The sequence below is a fragment of the Stomoxys calcitrans genome, chromosome 3 (assembly GCF_963082655.1).
Source record: "Stomoxys calcitrans chromosome 3, idStoCalc2.1, whole genome shotgun sequence".
Taxonomy (NCBI): domain Eukaryota; kingdom Metazoa; phylum Arthropoda; class Insecta; order Diptera; family Muscidae; genus Stomoxys; species Stomoxys calcitrans.
In genome coordinates, this window is record NC_081554.1 from 29,721,389 (window position 1) to 29,746,500 (window position 25,112).

The window sequence follows — 25,112 nt, forward strand, 5'->3', positions numbered from 1 at the left end:
TTTGACTTTTGTTTGTGTTCTGGCAAAGAATGGAGTCCGTTGGGTTTCGCAATAATTTATTAGGCATTTTTGCTGCGATTGAAGGCAGCACTGGGCTAGAAGTGCTTAGTGCGAATTAAGCCGTTCACCGTTGATTAAAATGTTAGTAACTCTTGTCCAAAGCAATAAGTGAAAGGCCCCCCTTTTGCGCCAATTGGAAATGTGAACAAGTGTTTAGGTTTTACCCATAAATACAAGTCGTGCAAAAAAAACTATTTCGTTTTGTTTGCAAAAATAAAAAGTTCGTGTGTATATTTCAGTTATAATAAAGTGCGTGTGATAAACAATGAATTATAAAAAAAACAGTGAAGAGTTCAATGTTAACGAGTGAAAATGCAACAAATGAAGGTCGTAAACAAACCACAGATTGGCAAAGTTCCGGAATACTTAGAAAAATGTAAGTAATTTCCACAATTTCTATTTACTCCTTTTTTTTGTTATAATTCATTGTAAAAGACTGCTATCCATATACAAAATGTATACGGGCAAAACCCTCTTGTCTAAATACACAGGCAAGGATATGCAAACAATTCAATGATCGTATATCCATTGCTAAGTTTTACATGCTTGTGCATGCTAAACTTAATGGCGTTATTATACCCTTCACCATAGGAAGCGAACTACATATATTTAATTTTTCCATGATGACATATGCGCCACCGTGGCGCAGAGGTTTGCATGTCCGCCTATGACGCCGAACGCCTGGGTTCAAATCTCGGAATGAATTTCAGCGGTGGTTATTCCTCTATAAATGTTGGCAACATTTGTAGGGTATCCAGTGATGTAAAATCTTCTCTAATAAGGTATCGCTAAGCCGCGCACCGTTCGGGCTCGGCATAAAGAAGGAGGCCCCATATCATTGAGCTAAAACTTAAATAGGATTGCCCTCTTTGATATAAGAGAAGCGTCCCCTGTTCCTTAATGGAATGTTCATTTTTTTAGAGCTATCTCAGATCTCGCCTTCGTATAGTACAGAGATAACTACCGTTAAACACTGTTTAAATGTCCCTGCATGGGATAACTATGAACACCATACAAGCTGGAACCGATCTGTGTGGTGTTCATTGTTATCACAAGAAACTTAGCTGCAAGCTACCGGACGCGTCGACAGGATGCGGATAGTGGAATGCTCCATACGGAGTAGCTGTAACTGTAGTCGCAAACAATCAGAGGTATCAAGTGGAGAGTCTTAGTGAGAGCCAGGTGACAACGGCTCTTGCATAAATACTGAGTGTCTGCGATGCACGATATGACAAGGCGAGTTATTGGCGCCTTTAAATATTCAATGACCACCATGTTCCCGCGGCGATTGGTGCCCTGATGAGCTTGGCCACCTACAGGAGCTAGACGAGCATCGCCACCTCCACATGAAAATGTGGCTACAACAACAACAACTGACCTATTTAGGCCGTATTTGGCATGCATACTAAAAGCCATAGTGGCTCCACTATGGCTGCAAAATGTCATCTAGCTCATATGAATTAGGCTCTTCAGTGTCTCAAGAAATTGGTGTATCGCTCTCTATGGAAACTATACCAAATTGTTCACCGATTTGAACCGAACTACTCATAAGCAAGGAAAAGACTTTGGGAGGTGGTCAAAAAAGTTTTGACCAACCGCCCTCCTCCCCAAATTAGTTTTTAAATTCAACTGTTTTCGATAAATTTTGCTAATTTTATTGCTATTCGAAGCGTTTGTCATTCTATAATCCGAAGCATCCATAGAAGGCCCTTAAACATGGTGGCTTCTCATAGATAATTTGTTGGTGTTTTTCTGTATCTGGTCCGTATCGCGTTTTCCAGATTTGGGACAAAATGTGTGTTGTAAATTACGACGATAGCTTAGGGAATATGAAGCTTCACTTTTCCGAGGATAAAAACGCCACATAAATCGCAGTTCATGCAAGTTAATGACTCAAAGCACTCTTCCAGACTAGCCGAATTCTAGTTCCAAGAGCTTTCTGTTCCCATGCTGGAAAGGACCTAAACCTTTTTAAGAACCTCTGAGGCATAAAAAACAAAAAGAAGACAATTCTAGGTATATCCAACGTATTGATAAGTGTCCCTATTATTTTTTTCCAATCGAATTCACCGAAATAATCCCCATAACGAGCACCTGTGAATTAAATGAGATTTAAGTTCACCGTTTAAAAAACGAAAAACAGATATAATCTAGTGCACATACAAAACAAGGTTCTAGTTACTTCGTCTTAAGTTATGGACGCCGCGCTCGGGGTCTCATAGCCGCAGTGGCTACAAGTGCCCAACATCTGTGAGCTTTCTCAGTACGTTGCTGAACGTGACACAGTTCAGTTTCTTGCCCAAGATCACGTCTAAGTATTTGACCTTGTCGGATATCGAAATCGTATAGATAAGGGAACGTGGCGCGTCAATTTTGCCCAACTTCGTCTTCCTCGTGAACATTCGGAGACCCTTTCGGCTGATTCGGATCCTTACCTCTTAGACGTATTATAACATCGTCTGAGTAGCAGACGGTCCAAATTACTCCTCCTTCAGAATCCGTAATAGGCTATTATTTATGGTCACCCGTTAGAGTGGCGATATATTGCCCCCTGTGGCATGCAGCCTCTTTATCCCTTGACCTTATGTTATGTGTAATGTGACCATCCCATGGGGATGGCGGGATATCCAGAGTACAAAATCGGGATTTGGCAGGAAAACTTCTAAAAAAGCGAGAACCCTGAAAACTTCCATATACAATAAGCTTCCTGAGCTGGTCAGGTAGGTTCGACCTGTTTCGCTTAGAAAGAAAATGCCTGAGTTCAGACTACGGAAATTGCAACGGAAACCTTGGAGCTTACTCAGAGTGGTTGGAAGAAGAGTTCGTCTTGTATCATGTACAAGGAAAGTGTTAACCTATGTTATCTTACTTGATGAACCCCTAGGCTCTAAAGTTGTTCCCAGATTCGGTTGTAAATCAGTACAAAAAGCACATGTATGCCCTCCAATATCTATGTATGAACACTAAATAGGGTCCAGATAGGTCCCCAAATAGATATTACCCCACACAAATCATCGACCGATTTAAATAATTGAGGCTAGAAACTTCACTTCTTGCTTGATTTACAGAGATAAATAAGTTCACAAGTAGATAAAATCCTCATTTAACAGGTCGCTCCTATAGGTTAGATGCATTTCATTCGCCGATCGAGGTATTTTCTTCAAAATATTCCTCATACATATAAACTGTTGTAATATTATGTAAATAAATGTTTACCAGATCCATGGTGGAGGTCTCGACCCTGCCGAACTCAGCGCTTTCTGGCTTCGCATTTCTTAATAACTGAGGTTGGCTTTTCTGAAGTGACCAGTCAAAGTGAATAGCAACGCATACTTACGCCTTCTTAAATACCATCACTAGCAGTAACTCATACACACACTCAACTCAACGGGGGTTTGGCAAACCGGCAGAGCATAGAAATTGAACGCACCCAACACACCACCCAAAGCGAACAGCTGATGTCAATGTGAGTACGTAAAGCAAAACTACAAAACAAGTGGCAGGCGGCCTCAATGAATGAAAAACGACAATCTGTTTGCCGAATGACTGACGATGATTATAGGCGAAGCACACCCAAGCATTCATTTTAAATTCACACCCCTCAAAGGGAGGGGAAAACATAGATAGAAAGCAACAGCAGCAGCAGCAGTTGGCGGGGCGCACCAACGAAATTGCCTGACTGAAACAGACAAACACCAACAAAACAAAAAACACTCCAAGTGACCGACCCACTAAGATTTTGACTAGCGAACGGGAATTTTAATGGGTAGCAATTATCGCCCAGAAACACCACCCGTGAACGCCGGTTGGACTTGACTTTGGACGAACCAGGAAAAACGAGACCCCGCCAAAAGAGTTTCGCTTCCCTCTTTTTTACCAGGAAAACAGCAATAGTAACAGCACGACAGCAGCGAAACGAAAACGGAGAAAAATGTGTATTCGAAATCTACAAACAAAGCAACATTCATTCGTCGCCCCATCCACGAAACATACAACGTTTGTTGTTGCTTTGCCTGCTCTCATTGCTAGTCGCGGCAGTCAGTCGTTCATTCGTGTGCACAACACCACAAACGCCATACCAAAGATTGGGAGTGAGTGAGAGAGAGAAACATTTATTTGCTTTTGAAAGGGGGTGTGTGTAGATGTGTGCCAAATGGTGGGTTTGTTTTCTGTGTGATATAACAAAAACTGTTGTTGGTTCTTTGAAAACAAACCCCTCAAAGAGAGTGGGAGCAAACATGTTTTAAATTGTTTCAGCCTAAGGGGAAGGTACTTAAGTGAAATGCCCAAAAAAGCCTTTTTGGGGATTTTTATCAAGAGACATAAGTTTTATTAAATAATGATATTGGGAGTGGGTTTGTCAGCTTTATCACTTTAAAGGGGAGTATTCTTTTTAAATGAAATACATACATATGTATATACAAATGTATGTACATACTATATATTAAAGACAAAGCAGAATGATTGAAGAATACAAGTAGACCATTTTATTTAAAAAAAAAACTTTCTTTGCGCGACATTAAAAATTAAATTACATTGTTAATGTCAATGCTTACTCACGTATTGGCAGCTACCGCCATACAAGCGTGTAAGATGAATCGTGGCTAGCTTTTCTTACACTAAGGGCCCAGCACTTTACCAATTTGGTTTTCAAGCGATCTTTTGTGGTTTGAATGTATTTAGAAATTATTTATGGTTGCCACCGCTTTTTTTTAGCAATTAGAAGAAATTGGCTGTGATCAAGGTAGATAAATAGAGGTAGGGTCTGTTGCCCAACAGCGCAAACATCAAACCAATTAGTATATAGGAGGCCACCGTGGTGTAGATGTTAGCATGTCTCCCTATGACTCTGAAACCTCGGGTTCTAATCCTGACGAGAACATAAAAAAATTTAACAGTAGTTATCCCCTGCTAATGCTGGCAACATTTGTGACTTATGTATTCAGTCATATAAAATTTCCTAAGTTGTTGTTCCACGCAGTATGGACTAGGTTAAAAAAGGAGGTATCTCATCATTTAACTAAAACTTGAATTTGATTGCACTATTTGATGGGAGAGAAGTGTGGGCACTGTTCCTCTATAGAATATTCTTCGGCGAATTTGCAATTAGTATAGGGTGTTCCAACTTGTGGTTGCCTTATGAACTATGGCTTATTTGAGCTTTGACATTTTCGTTTTGTGGATATTATGTATTTTTTAACATTTTAAGTCGAATGGCTATATTCGTTAGTCTGTCTGTCTGTCGAAAAAATGGCAACTTTCAAAGGAATACAACTATCCCAACTACAAATGGCTCAAATCGGACTAGTTCGAACACCTTCGGGTTTGACTGAACGTTTGCATGTGGTGGCATGATTTGCAATATCTATGTCAATATTGAGCCGAATCGATGTAACAAAAAACAATCCATCGATTTGAATTCTTAATCTCATTTCCAGCTCAATCTTACCAGATATGGGTAAAATTTTGCATAAAGTTTTCTGTTATGCCGAATTTAGTCCAAAGTGTTCCATAACCTGATATGCATCTCATGTACTGGAAAAGTACGAAGCAGACATTACTGTCTTAAGGCCAAAACAGAATGAGCGCGTTGTGCTTTATTTTTGAGTGACGCGTTGGAAAATGCAACTCTGCAAACAAATCCCACAAAAGCAACGCTCAAAAGTAAAACAATTTTTAACTTTGACGCCTTAAAATACTACTTTGCATACGGCAACACAGAATAGCGCTCGATTTCAGTCGTCAAAGTTAAAATTTTATGGTATTTGTGTCCAGTGTTGCATTTTTCAACGCGACGCTCAAAACCGTCCGGAGAGGCGTCACAACACTACCGAAAGAGGCGTCACTACTGTACTATAGCTGCCAGTATATGAGTTTGGTTGTAGATTTGGATGGATAAGAGACTAGCCACAATTCGCATAATAGCCAATTTCTTTTATATCAGTTGTATTTGTGTCCATGGATATATGAGCGCCTTTAGAGATCTGACACTGCTCGGAAGCTGGACATCGAAAAGCTGCAAACCTAACATATGACAGCATCATACTCCAGTCACTGACCCAATTGCTTCTTGAAAACACTCCTTGTCCCGATGATATAGCGGCGCAATGGCATACCATTTCAGACTCCAAGGAAATTGCCAGTGATATCCTTTCTTGGTTACCAGAAGTCTCCCTCAAGAAACCCATGTTACGACCAATAGTGTCGAAATACTACTAAAGCCAAGACTGCGGCATACAGAGCAATCCTGCAATCAGTAGCAAGGCATCGATTGAAGGAGAGGTATCGGCAGAAAAGGAGAGAGGAGAAACGTAAATACCGCTGAAAGAAAAAGGAAATGAAAAGACGTGAGTGTGGGCGAATCGAGATGTATAGGAGTCAGAATGAAGTCCGGAAATTTTTCCAAATATTCAAACATACACTCGAACCTCAGCATACTATGTCCCGTACACAAAAACTGAGACGAAACAGTATGTGCCAACTACAGAAGAATAAGAACAAGACACTCTTGAGCGTACTACGTGAAAGATTAAAATCTTTAGCCAATGAGCAAAATCAAATTTGCCCATGAACATTCAATTTAAGGAACACATTCTCCTAATGAGTGCTGTCCTATTCGAGTTTAAACCGCCATATATCCTAATTTGGAAAGTTGTAAATTCCTTCCCAGAATTTATTTTACGGCTTTCATAATGGCACAGAGCTCTGCCTAAAAGAAGTTCGTCCGGCAGTCTCACCGACTTACCGATGTTGTGTGTGTCGAAGTATAGCCCCAATCCAGTACCTGTCTCCATCTTGAAGGCATCTATAAAGATCGCCACATCATTCTCTTCAACACGCTTCCCACTCCTATCTCCCTGGAAAATGAATACCTAAATGCTTTTTCAAATCGGTCTCGGTACAAGGTAGCCTAAACCCCTTCTCGTCTGCTCGCCGCATCCATAGTGCCCAGAAGGGAACCTTGGCCATATTCGTCTACTTTAGCATGCCAAGTTCTCTCAGCCTAGGCGCAACCTTGACGGCACAGCTCCGAGTATAGACCTTGATATGCTGCACATCTAGCATTGCGATCATTCTCACGCCATCCCTGTTCAGATCAAACAAAAATTCATTTACCACCGAGTTTCACGAGAACGCCCTTCCCTGAGGCGTTCCCCTATCACCCGCGTTTTGAACACACTATCTCCGAAGTCCGCATTGATTATCCTGGCACGTAGCATTCAGTCCGTGCACCGGAAGAACTCGGGTGGGCCCCTGTGCGGTTCAGGGTGGTGAAAGTCGACCCATCTCTTAGTTGTTAAATTCCCGCTCAATATTCAGGAAGGTCGCCATCATGTACTCTTTCAGTTGGAGAGACGTCTCGACCACTTCGTGGTGGATAATCTCCTCCAACCTGCCCTTGAAGTAGGCCAGAAGTTTTTCGACGTCAGACCCTCCCTTACTTTCAAGTCTGTGTTGTTGATAAAATTGTTTTATTTGTAATGTCAAATGCTACGTTTTGTAAAAAGCATAAATGCCTCTTAATATTTACAATATATTATATAACCAGGCCTTAGGAAGAGGAAAGAACATCCCCGAACCATTCAATACCAAACCGTTGCAAAAGAGGTTTCAGACAGAGAGACATGTTATCGTGTGATCTTTTTAATATCCTGCTGGAGAAGATTATACGTGATGCAAATGTGAATAGGTATAGCACACTACTAATACGGGACTACTTGCTACTCACCTTTGCCGGTGACATCGATATTATAGGAAGAGACTGAGCAATCACAAAGGGCAGCCTGGTGGCATTCTTATGTCTCATATCATCCTTTTTGTGGCCACCCAGGACTTCCACAGCTCAATGTTTCGGTAGAGTCATAACTTCTTGTCTCCGATAACTTTGAGGACCTCGATTTCGGGCACATTTCATATTATTGATCAAACTCCAATTGAGATTGTTAGAAGTAAGTTTCTGAGTACAGATCCTTATGCCCTTGACACCTTTCCTACTTCAAAAATTTCGGAAGATGGTCTGCATCATAGTTGCAATACCTTTCGGAAAGAGTGGCGCCCCTAAGTTCATAATGTTCATCTCTTATTATGGCACCGTTGCACGTCACAGAGATTAATGTGTCATAAATTCAGTCTTTTGTCAAGTCAAGTGTATGTGTATCGGTAGCCAAGTTGGCAGAGTGCTCGAATTACCATTGCTAAGGTTGGGTTCGATTCCCACCAGAGTCTTTGGTTTGTCGCTATTGTGGTGTTACAATGAACTAAAATAACCTAACCTAAGTCAGATGGCCCCTGAAGGACTGATAAAACCCAGACGTTGCGTTGATGTCATTATCATATACAGGCGTTGTTGAATATATTGTCAACATGCGGGATTGATATTGTTAACGAGCGTTATAGTTTCATGCACCAACCGTTGAGAACATCAGCCCTACAAAATGTATATATTGTATAAATCTTAAGTTTAAAGGACTCATATATATCAAATAACATCTGTGAGTTGATTCACTTTTATGAACTAACGTGGTCAATTTATCAACACCGTGCTTTGTTTTTTCTAGGTGTAAATTCCAAGTGTGGCTATTACTTTGACCGATTGGGTCAACTCCTGGGAAGAAAATTAAAAACATTTGTCAGCATTGATTGATTATCACTAATTTTGGTGAGATTTCTGAGGTCTCTTGTAAAACTCCCCCATCTAAAACTTCTTCCGGTGTCAGTGGTCCACCGTTCGTACACGTCTTTAAAGTGTACCTCCCTTGCCATGCAGCTAAAACTTGAGTTGGCTATCACTAATATGAGTTAAGTTTTTACCTAAACTGTTCCTCAATGGAATGTTCTTGGAAAAAATTGTTTAAAAGGTTGCATGTCGTATATGCTACTAAGCCCCGAAGTTCGGTCTCAGCTTTAAAATGTTATCCCTTGCCTTCGAACCTAAACTTGAATCGCATTGCACTAATGTGATATTTTCATCCAATCTGTACCTCAACGAAATGTTCTTGGAAAAAATTACATCTCAGTAATATCCTTGTGAGATACAAACCATTTCTAATTATTTCTCACCTTCAAATACCCTCTATTGGGCATTGACACTTTTACAATAAAAGCCTCGTGGACAAATTTCCCACAAAATACCATTATTATATTTTCTCCCTCTCAAAATGCCATGGTTGCCATGTGTCGCAATTTTGGCTACTCAGTCGAGTAGTTAGTTGAGTGAGTACTGAGTAGAAAATCAAAGTGGTATTCAGTCATAAGTTAATCACCAATCAGTACAAGCAAGGTAGGTAGGTGGGTAGTAGGTATTATGATGTTGCACAAACTTTTGTTGTTAGTAGTGAGTAGTCATTTTATTTATTGAACAGGATCCCAGAAATAGGAAGACACAACATATTTATACCATTTAGGCATCTTACTTCTTTCACACAAATGGCAACGCCATCTATGCACAACTGGAAGCGGGCCCCAAATCAATTGAACAAATGCTGTGTGTGGTGTTTTTGTCAGCAGCTTACTTACAATCAAAGCATTTACGAAGTGTATGTGTGTCTAAAACGCTTCAACCTGCTTTCTTGCATGTTGGGCCTGTTTTGTGTTTTCTTTGGTTGTGCCAACCAATACTTTTAGATTTTTGAATTTTGTAACCGTCAATTTGGTTTAAATCATTTTTCGAAGTTCTTTCCTTCCTTTGTTTGTGTATAGTAGAAGAAAACATGGCGTTCATATTACGTGGCCAAACGTTTTTTAATGGCTGCTTGCTTGCTTGACAATTTAGCGGAAGACCCACCATGTTGTTTTTTGTACATTTGACAATGTGTGGTGATAACGACGACATTTTGTTTTGTGCCCGTCATTTTGCTTATTTCTCAATATTTCAACAGGCTAGCAGAATTTTCAGCAAGGGCCATGCCAGCTGTTATGTCTATTCATAGAAAAACTAGACCAGAGAGTAGAAATATCTACAAACTAACCAGACTATTGGGTAGAGTCGACATAAAGATACCCTATGGGTAGAGGGGCAAATGTTTTCTAAAATTATTGAAAAAAAAAACAAGTAAAAGCGTGCTAAGTTCGGCCGGGCCGAATCTTATATACCCTTCACCATGGATCGCATTTGTCGAGTTCTTTCCCGGTATCTCTTTTTAAACAAACAAGGGATAAAAGAAAAGAATTGCTATGCTAATTGAGTTGAATGTTTGAGACCACAGTGGAAGTCTAAGTGTAAAATTTCAGCCAAATCGAATAAGAATTGGGCCTTTTAGGGGTTCAAGAAGTAAAATAGGGAGATCGATTTATAGGGGAGCTGTATCAGGCTAGAGAACGATTCAGACCATATTTGACACGTATGTTGGAGGTCATTCGAGAAGCCGTTGTACAAAATAATTTCAGCCAAATCGGATAACAATTGCGCCCTCTAGAGGCTCAAGAAGTCAAGACCCCAAATCGGTTTATATGACAGCTGTACCAGGTTATGGACCGATTTGAACCATAATCGGCGCAGTTGTTGGAAATGATAACCAAACACCTCATGCAAAATTTCAGCCAAATCGGATAGGAATTGCGCCCTCTAGTGGGTCAAGAAATCAAGATTCAAGATCGGTTTATATGGCAGCTTTATCAGGTTATGGACCGATTTGAATTACACTTAGCACAAGGTATTGGAAATGATAACAAAACACCTCATGTAAATTTCAGCCAAATCGGATAGGAATTGCGTCCTCTAGTGGCTCAAGAAATCAAGATCCCAGATCGGTTTATATGGTAGCTATAAACCATATACTCTATACCATGTGACGATATGGCCCATTTACAATCCCAACCGACCTACACTAATAAGAAGTATTTGTACAAAATTTCATGCGGTTAGCTTTACTCTTTCGAAAGGTGCGTGCTTTCAACATACAGACGGACGGATATGGCTAGATCGATTTAAAATGGCATGACGATCAAGAATATATATACTTTATTGGGTCTTAGACGAATATTTCGGAGAGTTACAAACAGAATTACGAAATTAGTATACCCCCCAGCCTATGGTGGAGGGTATAATAATTGAACTTGGTTTTGTGGTCTGCTGATAACATATACAATATGGGTATTGGCTTTTCCTTATAGAAAGAACTAAAGTAAACCTTTTTTTAAATAGATATTTGAAATAGGGACTTATAATAAGTTTCACACAGCCGAGGCCTAATTTTTTACCCTACACCTCAGGGTGCGGCTACACTAATTTGTTCATTCCGTTTGTATCGCAACGAAATATTTATCTAATGCACGCAATAAATTGATATTCTCGCAATGTATTTATATTCTAAGTCGATTAAGGCATGTTCGTCCGTCCAACATTTGTGCCTAGTATGTATTGGCGGAATCGGTCCATACGATTATACAACTCCCATGTAAAACCCGTCTTCTGAGTTTAATATTTTACTCATAACGGGCGGTATTGTTTTGACACCACACAGGGTCGATACACTATCAATGCAGTATGGTATCGACATAAGCACGTTTAGTATCATATGGTATAAACTGATCCCCCTATTTGACTGCATTTGCTCCAAAAAGTTTCAATTTCCATCTGTTTTGGCTGAAATTTTGTTCATCATGATAAGCTAATGGGAAGATAAACTCCCATTGATCCCCCGAGAACATACTTTGTATCCTACTTGGCTGAAGTTTGAAATGTAAGATACTCACGGGTTGCCTCAAACTCAGACCTAACCCGGTTTAGATGCAAATGCAAATTTGCCCATGAACATTCCATTACGGAACTTAACCAAACTTCTCACAAATCAAGGATTCTATTTTAAGTTCAATGATCTCAATGAAAGGGATCTCCATTTTAAAGCCGAGTCCAAAGGGCGTGCAGCGAGCGACACCTCTTTGGGGATAAGTTTTTACATAACTAAGTACCTCACAAATGTCGCCAGCATTAGGAGGGGATAACCACCGCTGAAAAATTTTCTGATGTTCCTGTCAGGCTTGGAACCCGGCTTTCAGCGTCTTAGGCGGACATGCTAACCTCTGCGCTATGGTGGCCTCCACGGTTTAGGTGGGCCCATAAATACATATATGTAGCCTTCATATAAACCGGTCGATTTGACTTCTCAAAAATAAATTTTTAATTTGAAGTAGTCGATCTAATACCATGTTTCCACTTGAAGCAAATTTAGATTTGTCACTAAATTTTGGATATCTCGTGTTTTGCAATGAGATTTCCCATACATTTTCAATAAAAACGCTGTCAAAAACGTGAAAACTGGTTTTGGAGATTATCTCAAATCAAGTGGATTTGGGCTATAAAGGAAGCACAATTAATTTATTTATTTATTATTTATACAAAATGTGTGCTTGTGCAGTCTTGTTTTTTTAAATATAAGTAGAAGAAAAATTAACTAATTGTAATCAAAAACCTTAATCATGAACTCATAGGAAATTGCATTTTTCATAGCCTACTTTGTTCTCCAATAGTAATTCAAAAAAAACCCTGAAGAAGTTGGACGAAACGTTGGGAAATAATAATGAATTAAATTAGTTTATTCATTACAAAAACCTTCTATTCAATAACATAAAAAATGGTCAATAACGAAAATACTCCATATCCAGCAAAGTTACGTAACCACTGACAATGCTTAACATACCTCATATTTTCAATCTTTCAATGAAGTGTGCCCAAAAAGGTGTGTATATACATAATTTGTGTACATACATACATAATATTTTCTAACATTAAGCGCATGTAGCAAAATACTCTTGAAGAGGAGAAGAATGTTGGATGTTGGAAATATCAAGATAAAAATTGCCTGATTAAAAGATTTAGCCATACTAAATTAACAAATGAAATATTTTATAGAAGCAAACTCACAATTATTTACCATTTTATTTATTTAAAAGACGAGTATTGTATTCAATTATGTATATGGGATTGAATACAATACTCGTCTTTTCTTCACTTTTGTTGTTTTCTTTTCAAGAAGTAGGTGTGGTTTTTCTGGGTTGGCAAAATTGCACTCTTGATTGTGCACCACCACTTGCCGTTGTTTCTCTGCTATTCTGTTTGCACATGAACCTATACATGTGTGTGTACTTAAGTATCTCGTTCTTGTTCTCCTCGATGTAGCTGAGCATAAAGAACTTGTTACTCTAGGATTGTTGGTAGTGCTGTGTATTATTATTTGTAAGTACCCCCTCAATCACAACCCCATTGAGCAAAACTATATGTCGCTGTTGTTGTTAATTTGTCTTATTTTGTACGCCTCAGTAACCTCCTTCCTATCTCTCTTTAATCAACAACAGTCGTACAACGAAAAATAAACAAACCAACCACACACACCACAAACCGTCAACCACACCAACCAACCCAACCGCAACATTTATTGTGGGCGTTTAACACTTTCCCACAAGTTAATTATCAGGCGATCAGTATCCACAGCAACTCTCTTACAAAACTATCAAAAGTATTTTATGTCTGTCTGTAAAACACTACAAGTTGTTGTGTGTGTGCGTGTGCCTGTGTATTTTGAAGTTCATTCTTTTGCTTGTACATTGGCTGTTGCTGTTCTTGAGGTTCTTTCAAAGATTATTTATTTTTGTTGTTGGTATGTCATGCAAGCGAACAATATCGTGCTCTTTGTTTGCTATCTGAATGAACATGAATGATCTTTAATGAATCACTGGATGCAAGCATGTGTTGAATATTATAATATACCATTAATGTTCCAATAAGAAGTTTGAGTGTGAAGAATATTTAAAGAGCTCGGTATGAGTCTTGGACAAAGGCTTGAATTGCACAAGTTGAAATGGAAGAACTTGAAAATTTTAAACCCTGAGAATTGTAGCATTGCCTATGCTATGTAAATCATTTTAAGAACTTAGTTTAAGTACTAAACAAGGTAAAGATACTATTAAACTAAAAGTACCCATTACCTAGGAAAAGGGTACTAAATCTTCCCTATTCCTTAGGAAAGGGTACTAAAACTACCCCTTAGTTTGGGAAAGGGTACAAAAACTACCCTTTTTCATGGGAAAGAATACTAAAACTGTCCTTTATCTTGGGAAAGGGTACTAAAGCTACCCTTACATTGAAATAGGATATTAAAATTACTCTTACATTGAGAAAGGGTATTAAAACTACCCTTAGCTTGGAAAAGGGTACAAAAACTACCCTTTACATTGGAAAAGGGTATTAAGATTACCCTTTACCTTGGAAAAGGGTACTAAAATTACCCTTTACCTTGGAAAAAAGTACACTTTATCATAGGAAAGTGTTCTAAAACTACACTTTGTCGTAGGAAAGTGTACTAAAACTACAATGTATCGTAGGAAAGTGTACCTAAAAATACACTTTATCCTGGGAAAGGATACTAAAACTACCCTTCACCTTGGAGAAGGGTTCTTAAACTAACCTTTGCCTTGGAGAAAGGTACTAAAAACACCCTTTGCTTTGGGGAATACTAAATCTGCCCTTTGCTAAAACTAGTAGTACTAACACTAACTACACCCCCTCAAACAAAAAGGGTACTAAAACTACCATTTGCCTTGGGGAAGTTTATTTAACTATACTTCCTCAAGTGTAAAGGCTCTAAAACAGTGGCGGGCAAATCCACATGTAGTATTACACATTTGTGTACGCGAACAAGAACATAAGCCCATAGGTTTGGAAATATTACGCACACTAGCACTTGTGCCCAACACTTCTCTTAAACTATCCTGTCTTAAATAATAGGGTACAAAACTCCCCTTGGAGTGCTCATACTCCTCCACGCCGTGCCCTGCTTTGCTCAAATTTTTTCCTCTTTCTGTTTTATGAAACCCGTAGCTAGTCCATCGGTATTCTACGCTCGGTATTCCACGGTATTCAAAGTTCTGAAGTGAATTTAACGTCCATATAACCAAAATAAAAAAGTAAGAAGATGCTCCTGTTATAGGGTCATCTGAATTGGTCAAAAAGGTTTATAAAATAGTACCAGAAATTGCAATCTTATTTTCTGTTTGTTATTTATTTCGTCACAATCAGAAAAATAAACGATAATTTCACCAACGAAGATAAAAAAATGTCTATTTAAAACATAATAAACATTAAAAACTGGTCATATATAAATAACACGAGCAGACTTATTCAAAACTTCATTGCTTTGAAAAACAGAAGACAACCATAAAAAACTAAACCTAGTGGTCAGCGTCCATTAAAGCTAACACACAAAATGAAATAAGAAGAAAACAAACACCCAACTACTTTATACAAAATTTCTTCTTCCTTGGCAATTTTTCAACCTATCCATAAATTGACCACTGATCTCCTGTTACTTCTATATTCCATCCAAATTTTTTTAATGCTGATTGTACATATAACGTTGAAAATAAAAAACAACAAATCAGGTTGGTCGTTTTGTTTTTTTTTCTTTTTATTTCTTTTTTACTTTAGATTGCATCGTAAAAACACACATTTTGGACTTTTGCCAAGAAGACAGCAACAACTTGCTTGCTGTGTTGTGATAAACTATTGAAGAAAATAAAAAGAATGACCAATCCAAGCGAAAGGCAGCAGCACCACCACAATCGCCGTCAACAAACATAATTGAATGACAGGCAAAGAGGCAGGTTCTTCTTTATTGTAGTTTAGCAGCCATGGATAGCCACCATGCTGACTGCTGAGAGTAGAAAGACAGACGAATAATAACAACAACAAGTATAACAAATTGAAAATTTGTCTTGATGTTTATAGAGAAGAGTAGATGAATGAAAAAAGGACAGACAGCCAGATGTACGGACGACCACCATTGGACGATGGTGGATGGCTACAGGACGGACAGAAATTTAATTTTACGCGATGAGAACGCAGCTGCGAAAGTAGCCAACAGCCAGGCCATGTGTTTGAGATTCCTGCGGACCTGGTAATAAAACTGGATTGTGGACCTGACTGACCGCACGATTAGACTAGTGCAACAACAAATGCCCCAATGCTCACCACGGGTGGCCATAGAAAAAATAAGCTCCACAAGCGGTCAGAAAAAAGTGGGAGCGAGCTAGCCAGCCAGTCAGTCAGCACACACAAAATAAATTGTGGCTAGCCGATTGCTACAGTAACCAAAGCAGGGGAACATAATCATCCCTAATCATTCGGCAAGAAAGCAGCAGGGTCCAAATAGACTGAACGAACGACTTCATGAAAAAATTACTACTGACCAGTGGCTATGCCATGGGCGAGAAAAAAAAACGTGGTACTTCAGACACCCGACGACAATACGGCGCACAACGGTATGTAAAGCTAATTCTCCTTACACTTTCTTTGGCTATGCTGGGCTGGCTATTTAGTTGCGTTAGGTTTGTTTGTTGACTGTCGGCACCTTACTGAACATGTGTTTGTTTGGTTTTGTATGTTATCTGAGGTTAGTTTATTAAGTTCTTTGCAATTGCAATATAAGTTCGCCAAGGCAAAAACTCTTGTTGTTGTTGGTTAGTGGGGTTACTTAATTTGATGGTTAGCGACGTAGTTTGTCTCCACTAGATCACATCGTCATCATACTCATTTAACCTTAACCTTAGCTTCGAAAAAAGCTTCTTCACGAACTGATGTACGAGGGGAACAGAAAAGTAAAAAGATACCAACCATTATAATGCATGTATCCAAGACCCCCCACCCCCAACACAACTGAGAATTCAAACAGCTACCACAAACATGCATAAACACACTCACAGCCGCGTAATGGTATCGGACGAAAAAAACTGAAATACAACCGAAAAGCGTGTTAAAACACCAACAACTACAACAATATTTAAAAAACCTGCGTATAGCAAATGTGCTGTTGTTGGTGGCGGCCCCACCAAAAACAAATCCAATATTCAATATGCTCAAACAAAGCAACAGCAACAACAATACAATCAAGGCAACGTGAGTTCGTTAAACCTTCGACTACTACAAGTTCATTCAACCCTGCAGTTAGCCCTTGTCTCCTCTCTATCGCACACCATGCCGGTTGATAGTCGCACAACTCACATTCCCCTTCTAACAAGACATGTATCCATGTGTGTTGGTATATACAAGCCCCAAAAATTATTTAATTTCTCCTGTCTCTTACCCCTTGTTCCAACACAATTTTATTCTAAGAATGTTTGCCATATTCTCAGTTCTGCCAAAAAATTTGCAAACTTTTTTGCCAACATTTGTCCCTGACTCATTTAGAATTTTGCAAATTTTACCTTGATAGCACCAAAAATTCTACTGAATGACCTCCATTCGCCGGAAAAAATCCTTGAACATTATTTCGCACGGCTGTTTTATTTCGATTTCGTTTCTTTTCAGTTTTGGTATACTTTTTTTGCGGTCAAGGCAAACGAAACAAAACTCGTTTTTATTTTTGCTTTGTGTTCGAGCTTTGGGGGTTTGTCGTTGTTTAATGATAGCAACAATGGAGATAACCGAGTGTGTGTGAATGAGATAAACAACAAGTAGCCTTGCGACGATTGATGTTACTGATATGTTGGGATTGGAGAAAAGTGAGGACGATGATTTTATTTACGGATTTTCTTTTGAGTGTTTCATAAAGGGGTTGCGGTACATGGGGAAAAACGTAACGATGAATAATAATGTTCCTCCGATTGAATATTTGTTTCAATTTTGAAACAATAAATGACACAGTGGACTTTCAACTAATGACCTTATGAAATGGGTATATGTAACTTAATAAAGTTAAAATTTTTGTTTGTTAACAATATTTGCCATCTTTACCCAATACCCAAATATTTGGATTCTTTTCATAATCACGTTTTTGCCAATAAGACTGTGATAGGGATGCCGTTTTAGAAAAAAAAAATTTCTATGCCCCCAACATGTGGTATATCAGTTGATAGCACATCTGTAGAGATGGGCGATAGGTAAATACCCAAAAGGTATTTACCCGGCAAATTGAGTAAATACCCTGGTATTTACCCATTTATACTCAAAAGCTGGGTATTTATAATTTTGCAGATATCTCGGGTATAAAAAATTTTTCCAAAAAATTTTTGATTATTTCGTATTCTTTGTATATAAACCTGAACATCTGATCTCACAAAAATGGTTAGGGGTCTACCAGAACTCACTGGTAGACAATTTTTTGGAAAAATTTTTGATTATTTCGTATTCTTTGTATATAAACCTGAACATCTGATCTCACAAAAATGGATAGGGGTCTACCAGAACTCACTGTGCCATATTTCATCGAAATCGGATGAAAAATGATCAATTTATTGATCTCACAAAAATGGATCTGATCTCACAAAAATGGATAGGGGTCTACCAGAACTCACTGTGCCAAATTTCATCGAAATCGGATGAAAAATGACCAATTTATTGCCTCACGACTTTAAGTCTGGCGATAGGTCTATATAGCGGCTATTTAAAACTAAAATCCGATTTTATGAGATCAGAAGGTCAGGTTTATATACAAAGAATTCGAAATCATCAAACACTTTTTGGAACATTTATTTATACCCAAGATATCTGCAATATTATAAATACCCAAATAAATACTCAACAAAATACCCATTAAATACCCAAGCGTTGGGTATTCTGACAAGAAGTTATGTGTGTCCCGATGGCAACAAAGATAATTCAATGGCAGGCGGTTCTGTGTACTGTTTTGAACCGGTAGAGTTTTCATCGGGCAAGGGCTGCCACCTCAGTGTACGCGTTTTGTCCTTTTATTATCGTTGTAGAGGCAAATTCTGGAGCTTCTGCTCATACCCTGGTTCTGTGCAAACCACCTCTATCATCGACCGGTCTCAGTGAGGTGGTACCCGTGTATTGAATGGTTGCATTTCCGATCGTGATCCTGCTTGACAATACTGCATTGTGTTATGCCAACGTAGTTATTAGGGAGTAAAACGTCATCAACGGACTATAGATCGCTGGAATCCGGGTGATGACGCTGACCAAAATCTGCAGCTTGCGTAGCTATCAAGGATATGTTGGAGGGTACGCGACTAGCAACTTCGGCTACTAGCCGCTTCACTCGGAGACCTTAGGTCAATTGTGTTCACCCAGAAGAAAGTAGAAAAGAAGAAGGAGGAGAAAAAATAGATGAACCTACACCACAGAATGATACAAGGCAACAATTACGGACAGAAAAACGATACCAAATCATAAGACAAGAAGAAAAAATTCACCGTCAAGAGTATGATTCAGTCAGGCAATTCAAACACCCCTTATCCTGCGGGAATATGGAAAAGAGGGGTGCCCCCAAACCAGAGATCCCTTTTCGGGAAGCGACTTCCAATCCATCAACAAGGAAGGACTCTTCTGGTAGATAAACAGTCGCGCCGCATATAGCATGACGCCTCTCCAAATTCTTTAAAATGAAGGATGAGAGACTTATTGGCCACTAGTTCTTGAGTAAATAATGCCTTGGTTTCGCCGCTTTTGGAATAAAAATCACCCTAACCCCTGCCACCCAGTCAGTACATAGTCCAGCAAAACGCAGCTACTAAAAATCTTCTCAAGAGTTGTATGACCATCGGTCCTGCACTTTGCAGCATAGCAGGCAGTACGCCATCTGGTTCCGTTGACTTGAAGGATTCAAACGAATTCTATAGAAAATGGCCCAGCCAAAGCATTGTCAACATAAATGGAGTTTCTTAGAATTTTTAAAGTGAGGACTGAACGTCGTTTGTTAGTTGCAGAATAACTATGATGACCAGGAGAGGAGCACAATTCACCCCTAAAGAAACCCTTGTAAGCTCAAAATCCCGTATACTTTCATTGGGATCTAAGCGATAAAGAATTCAATGATAGGCCTTATGGTCGGAACTTATTTCAAATACGTTTTATTCGTTGTGTCCCGTTGAAGAAATATGCATAAAGCCGTCATTTGAGGATCAGCAGAACAAGGTTATGTACAGTAATTGATTCGAAGACATACGTAGAATGATAGGACCAAAGGAAAGACATTTAAATCACAAATGTCATCTTCAGCGCCAAGGCGGTAAATCCAAAAGAAATTTCTACAATGATGCTTAAGAATTACATGACTAAGGTCCTCAACCTTGTCTCGAAATTGGACAGAAACCAGGAAAGGTTTTGATTTCCCATTCCTCGCCAGCAGAGAAGACACTACTCCATCCAATCCTTGTTGAACTTTTCCAACATCAGGGCATCAGCATGAATTTCGTAAATTACATAGAGCATCGACTGTTTGCATGCTTTTTCCGCAAATATTATCCGAGTTCCCAATCATAAACTCGTATCGTGAACGATTCGTACGACATCGAGATATTATGATATTGGGACAATTGTACGATCATAGAGGCTGGGCACCCGGGTACATGACACCTGCAATAGATTCGACGCCTGCCTCTTCGATCTAGCCACTTAATTCCATGCAAGAAGATTTGTGCCAACAGATCTTCAGCCACATTTTTTACAATATGGACAGCGGTAGGAATATTTACCATGAGATGCTATGTGAATCGTTCTCGGAGCTGTTACCTGCATCCCTCCTCACTGTTTCCTTGGCATCAATTTGGTCCGAAATTGAACTGTGGCCTTATCCGAAACCACTTGTGAAGATAGCAGTATGTCAGCACTGGTCATCTGGCACTAGATCATCCTTCGGTCAACTCTTCACTTTCTGCCGATCAGAAGGAAACTGTGGGAGTTGAAAGCGTACAATACATAACAATTCTTTCCTTTAAACCGAGGATAAGGCGCACGAATTTTACTTCCTTCTAAAGTTGCAGAGTATCTACGCAAGAAAAGCACATGTTCCCTGGTTTCGTTCAAAATGTACATAAAGGGTGATTTTTTTGAGGTTAGGATTTTCATGCATTAGTATTTGACAGATCACGTGGGATTTCAGACATGGTGTCAAAGAGAAAGATGCTCAGTATGCTTTGACATTTCATCATGAATAGACTTACTAACGAGCAACGCTTGCAAATCATTTTCAGTGAATGGGCCCTAGAAAAGTTGGCAGAAAATCCGCTTTTTTATCGACAAATTTTGTTCAGCGATGAGGCTCATTTCTGGTTGAATGGCTACGTAAATAAGCAAAATTGCCGCATTTGGAGTGAAGAGCAACCAGAAGCCGTTCAAGAACTGCCCATGCATCCCGAAAAATGCACTGTTTGGTGTGGTTTGTACGCTGGTGGAATCATTGGACCGTATTTTTTCAAAGATGCTGTTGGACGCAACGTTACGGTGAATGAACACATTTCGAACCGAACACTGATTTTGGTAATAAAATTCAATGATTTGCAAGCGTTGCTCGTTAGTAAGTCTATTCATGATGAAATGTCAAAGCATACTGAGCATCTTTCCTTTTGACACCATGTCTGAAATCCCACGTGATCTGTCAAATACTAATGCATGAAAATCCTAACCTCAAAAAAATCACCCTTTAGCATTTACATGGGTTGACTACTTGAATCTTTAAAGGCCTTTATTTGACTCAAATTTGGTATTTGGAGTACAGTTAGATAAAAGTCTCATTCATTTTTCTGTCCGATTACTTCACATTGATTCAATATAAACTGAGCTAATTTGTGTAAATTTTGAGAGCTAGGATAGACCAGTAGCGTTAGCCGAATCAAAAAGTGGAAAGCCTGTAACATTATACAATAATTGAAAAAACGCCTTTTGAAAATGTCACCAAATGTAACAAACAGGATGAAACGTAAGAACAAGTTGACAACTTAATAAGCAGCGAATAGTGTAATAAATCCAAAAAAATTTATAACGGCTAATCGCTTTCCGGTAACTTTAATAAGTTTATGCTTGCAGAATCCCTTTTTCTTTGAGGATAAGGAGGTTATTAAAAACAGTTACAACAATAACACTTTAACGGGACTGGGTTATTCATCTCTAAAAGCATCACAGCGTTATTGTGATCTTCTTACTCACCCCTAAAGTTATCGCAACTGGCATCTCTATTGTATCCACAGAACAGTTTGCAACAACAACACCTTGAAGTGGAAATGGTGGTGGTTCAATCTCATTCGTTCTATGTTTTTGTTTTTCGAAATAACAACAACGACTTGTTTTACTAACAAAGCAGAAATATAAACAAATATTCTTTTTGCATGGGGCCACAAAGAACGAAAGACAAAAGAAAATATACATTCATACATATCTACATGCATCTGAAGTAATGATTATGTATCTATTTATGTGCGCATGTATGACTATGGTATATAGAAGTGCATACACATGTTAAATGAAATCGATTTGATGATGGCCAAACGGACGGACGGACAAAATAAATGAACTCTTGCGCTTTGTGCTGCGAACCTAATCGAAATGTTGCTGTTGTTTGATTTTTTGTTGTTGATGATAGATGGCGAACGAACGGTTTGGTTGGTGTGATGGTGGCAATGTGTTGTTTGTTATTCTAAAGATGCTGTTGCTTGCTTGCTGTTCCATTCGAGAAATTTTCTCCTCGTAGTGGTAAGTGAAAAAAAGTTCGCAGCTGAATTGCCTGCCTTTCGAAACATAAAAACTATAGCTATGCTACGTTGTTGGTGACATAATGCTCGACGATGTCACGACGTCTGTTCGTATGTCTCTGCATTGTATTTCGGCAAGCCCCAGTCAGCTGAAAGAAACAAAATGTCTGCTGTCAGTCTCGTCAACTCGTCGTCGGTTTTTTGTTGTGTCGTAAAGGTGGGTCATTGCGAGATGACAGCGCCGAACTAATTAGGCAAACAGAAATCTTAAGAAGATATCCCATTCGCCAAACAAGTCATTTTCAGGCAGAAACTATCACACAACGGAGGTGATATGATAAGTTAGAGGGAAAATAGCCCTAACAATATTTGTAAAATTAAAAAGATTTGTGGGTTACGGAAGTTCTTAAGGGGAATGGGTGTCTATGTGTTTTGAGATGAATCAAAATCTTTAGCTTGGTTACCACACTAACAAAAAAACATAAAGAATGGTAGTTGCCCCTAAAAATCTTGGTCGCCAACAAGATGCTATTTGATTTGATTTGTTTATGGGAGTCAAGGGAGAGAAGTAGTTGGCTCTTCAAAGAAACCTTATGGGTAAATCATGATCTTTGAACTTAGTGAATAACGACTTGAGCCTGACAAGGCTGGTGCATTACGAGATGTTTGAGAAGAATTAATCGGCTGAGAAGAAAGTCTATATAGAAGTTACGTCGAATAAACGACTCTACGCAGACGCAACAAAAAATTCTAAATGATATTTTTCACTATGCCAGGATCTTGCAGAATAGATTCTACAACAATCGCCATTTTCACTAGGCCTTGCACCAGAGGATTACCAGCTGCTGCTCAGTACTTATTTTATTATTGCCTGTCCAATGAAATGAGGACTAGCTCAACAACTTCTTTGAGTCCAAGCCGATTTGTTGCTAGGGAGTATTGACAATCATGTCGAATACAATGGCGATTCTTTAGTTCATTACAGCATTATTATATTACATTCATAAACCTGAAAGGGGTTTTTTGTTGTAGCGCTACTTTGCGATATTATCTGGGTATTTGCTGGGTTCTGTTAAATCTCCCAATATGGAAGCTGTTCAATATGGGGTTTGGTGCGTCCATATTAGCTTGGTAGTATGTTGAGTAGTAGGCAAATAAAAAGTTAACTTGTATCTAGAAAACTGCCATTAATTCTAGCTCAATATAGAAATGGGCGGCAGCATCTTCCGGAACGTAGGTAACTTAGATCTACCATGGTTTGTTGAGGGAGGCTTACGTCATCAGGACCTAACATGTGCCAGTAGCAGAAGCATGTGCATAGAATCTGTAAGGGTTGTCAAATACGACAACAAGTATTTTTGGAGTATCGTTATGCCATCGATTCTCCCATTCAGCTCCAAATTAATTTGCAGTGAAAAATGTCAAAATTCAAAATTCTTGCAGCAAAATAAGCGGAAGGATCAATATGGGAATCATTTAGTCTTTCCGTCAGAATATGATAAGATCTTTATGCCATCAGGAGGTGGTCGATTGGGTAGGGATTAACAAGTGCAGAAGATACAGGCTTTGCGTATCCAAATTGCACAATCGATCACACAAATAATTCACTATCCAACGTTTAAGGCCTGACAAGAAAGAAGTGTTGAGGTGTTGTTTGTCCTCAAACACCATGGAATGGTAGACCATGGCTAATATGTATAGTAATGGTACGCGAAGTAGCAGGGAAAGATAGAAGAGGTGAACCGGTGAAACCGCCGAACTGCTTCAAGCACCCATACGCCTGGTGGGGGCACCCTTATTTAGGGTCAAAACTTGGAACTATCGACCCTTCTCTCGTAGTGCGCATATAAGTAACATTACCTAACTGATTTAACCTCCCTCGCTTTACAGTTTTTTTGACCTTATGCTCACAAGTGAGACACTGCTTGTGCTAGAGTTCAGCAAATGAAACAAAAAGAGATAAATATACAAGTATAATTGCCCATTCATTCGTTCATTGTTCACTGCTGTGTTAAGTAAGCGTCGAGCAAGACAAACCGTAAACAAATATTTGTCCATACAACACCAAACAACTTGTTCCCATTTTCTGAGAGCCGCAGCTCATATTAGCGTTCGAAAGAAACAGGTTGATTCGGTTTCAATGCCACAGACGAGCTACATCGTAGTACACATACGGGTAGGTACGTGTTTGCTTTGTGAGACCTTTTAAAAATGACTGTCGTTGCTTCTTTTGAATTTGCTGAACAGAAAAGAGTTGTTTGTCATGCGTTTAGTAAGGGAAGGCACCAGCAACAACGAGCACGTACCTACGTATAAATGTATGCGTATACAGCTTAGCATGAGGTTGGGAGGGTTGCCAGCTTTTATGTGTTGGAATGTGATAAAAAAATAAATTTAAAAAAGTGTTGGATAAAAAAAATTACAAAAATAAACTAGAGTAAATTTTAAATATACAAAAAACTCAATCGTCAAATTTAGATTTTGATATCAAAGCTGCCGAAATTGAAATTTAAGTTAATTGTTATGAAGGTTTGTTCCATTATGAGTTCACTAGGGAACAAATGGCTTCTATAAAGGATATCCACCTTAACCTTTCGTTTCACATTACTTTTATTTCAAATATGTAAAATGCATCT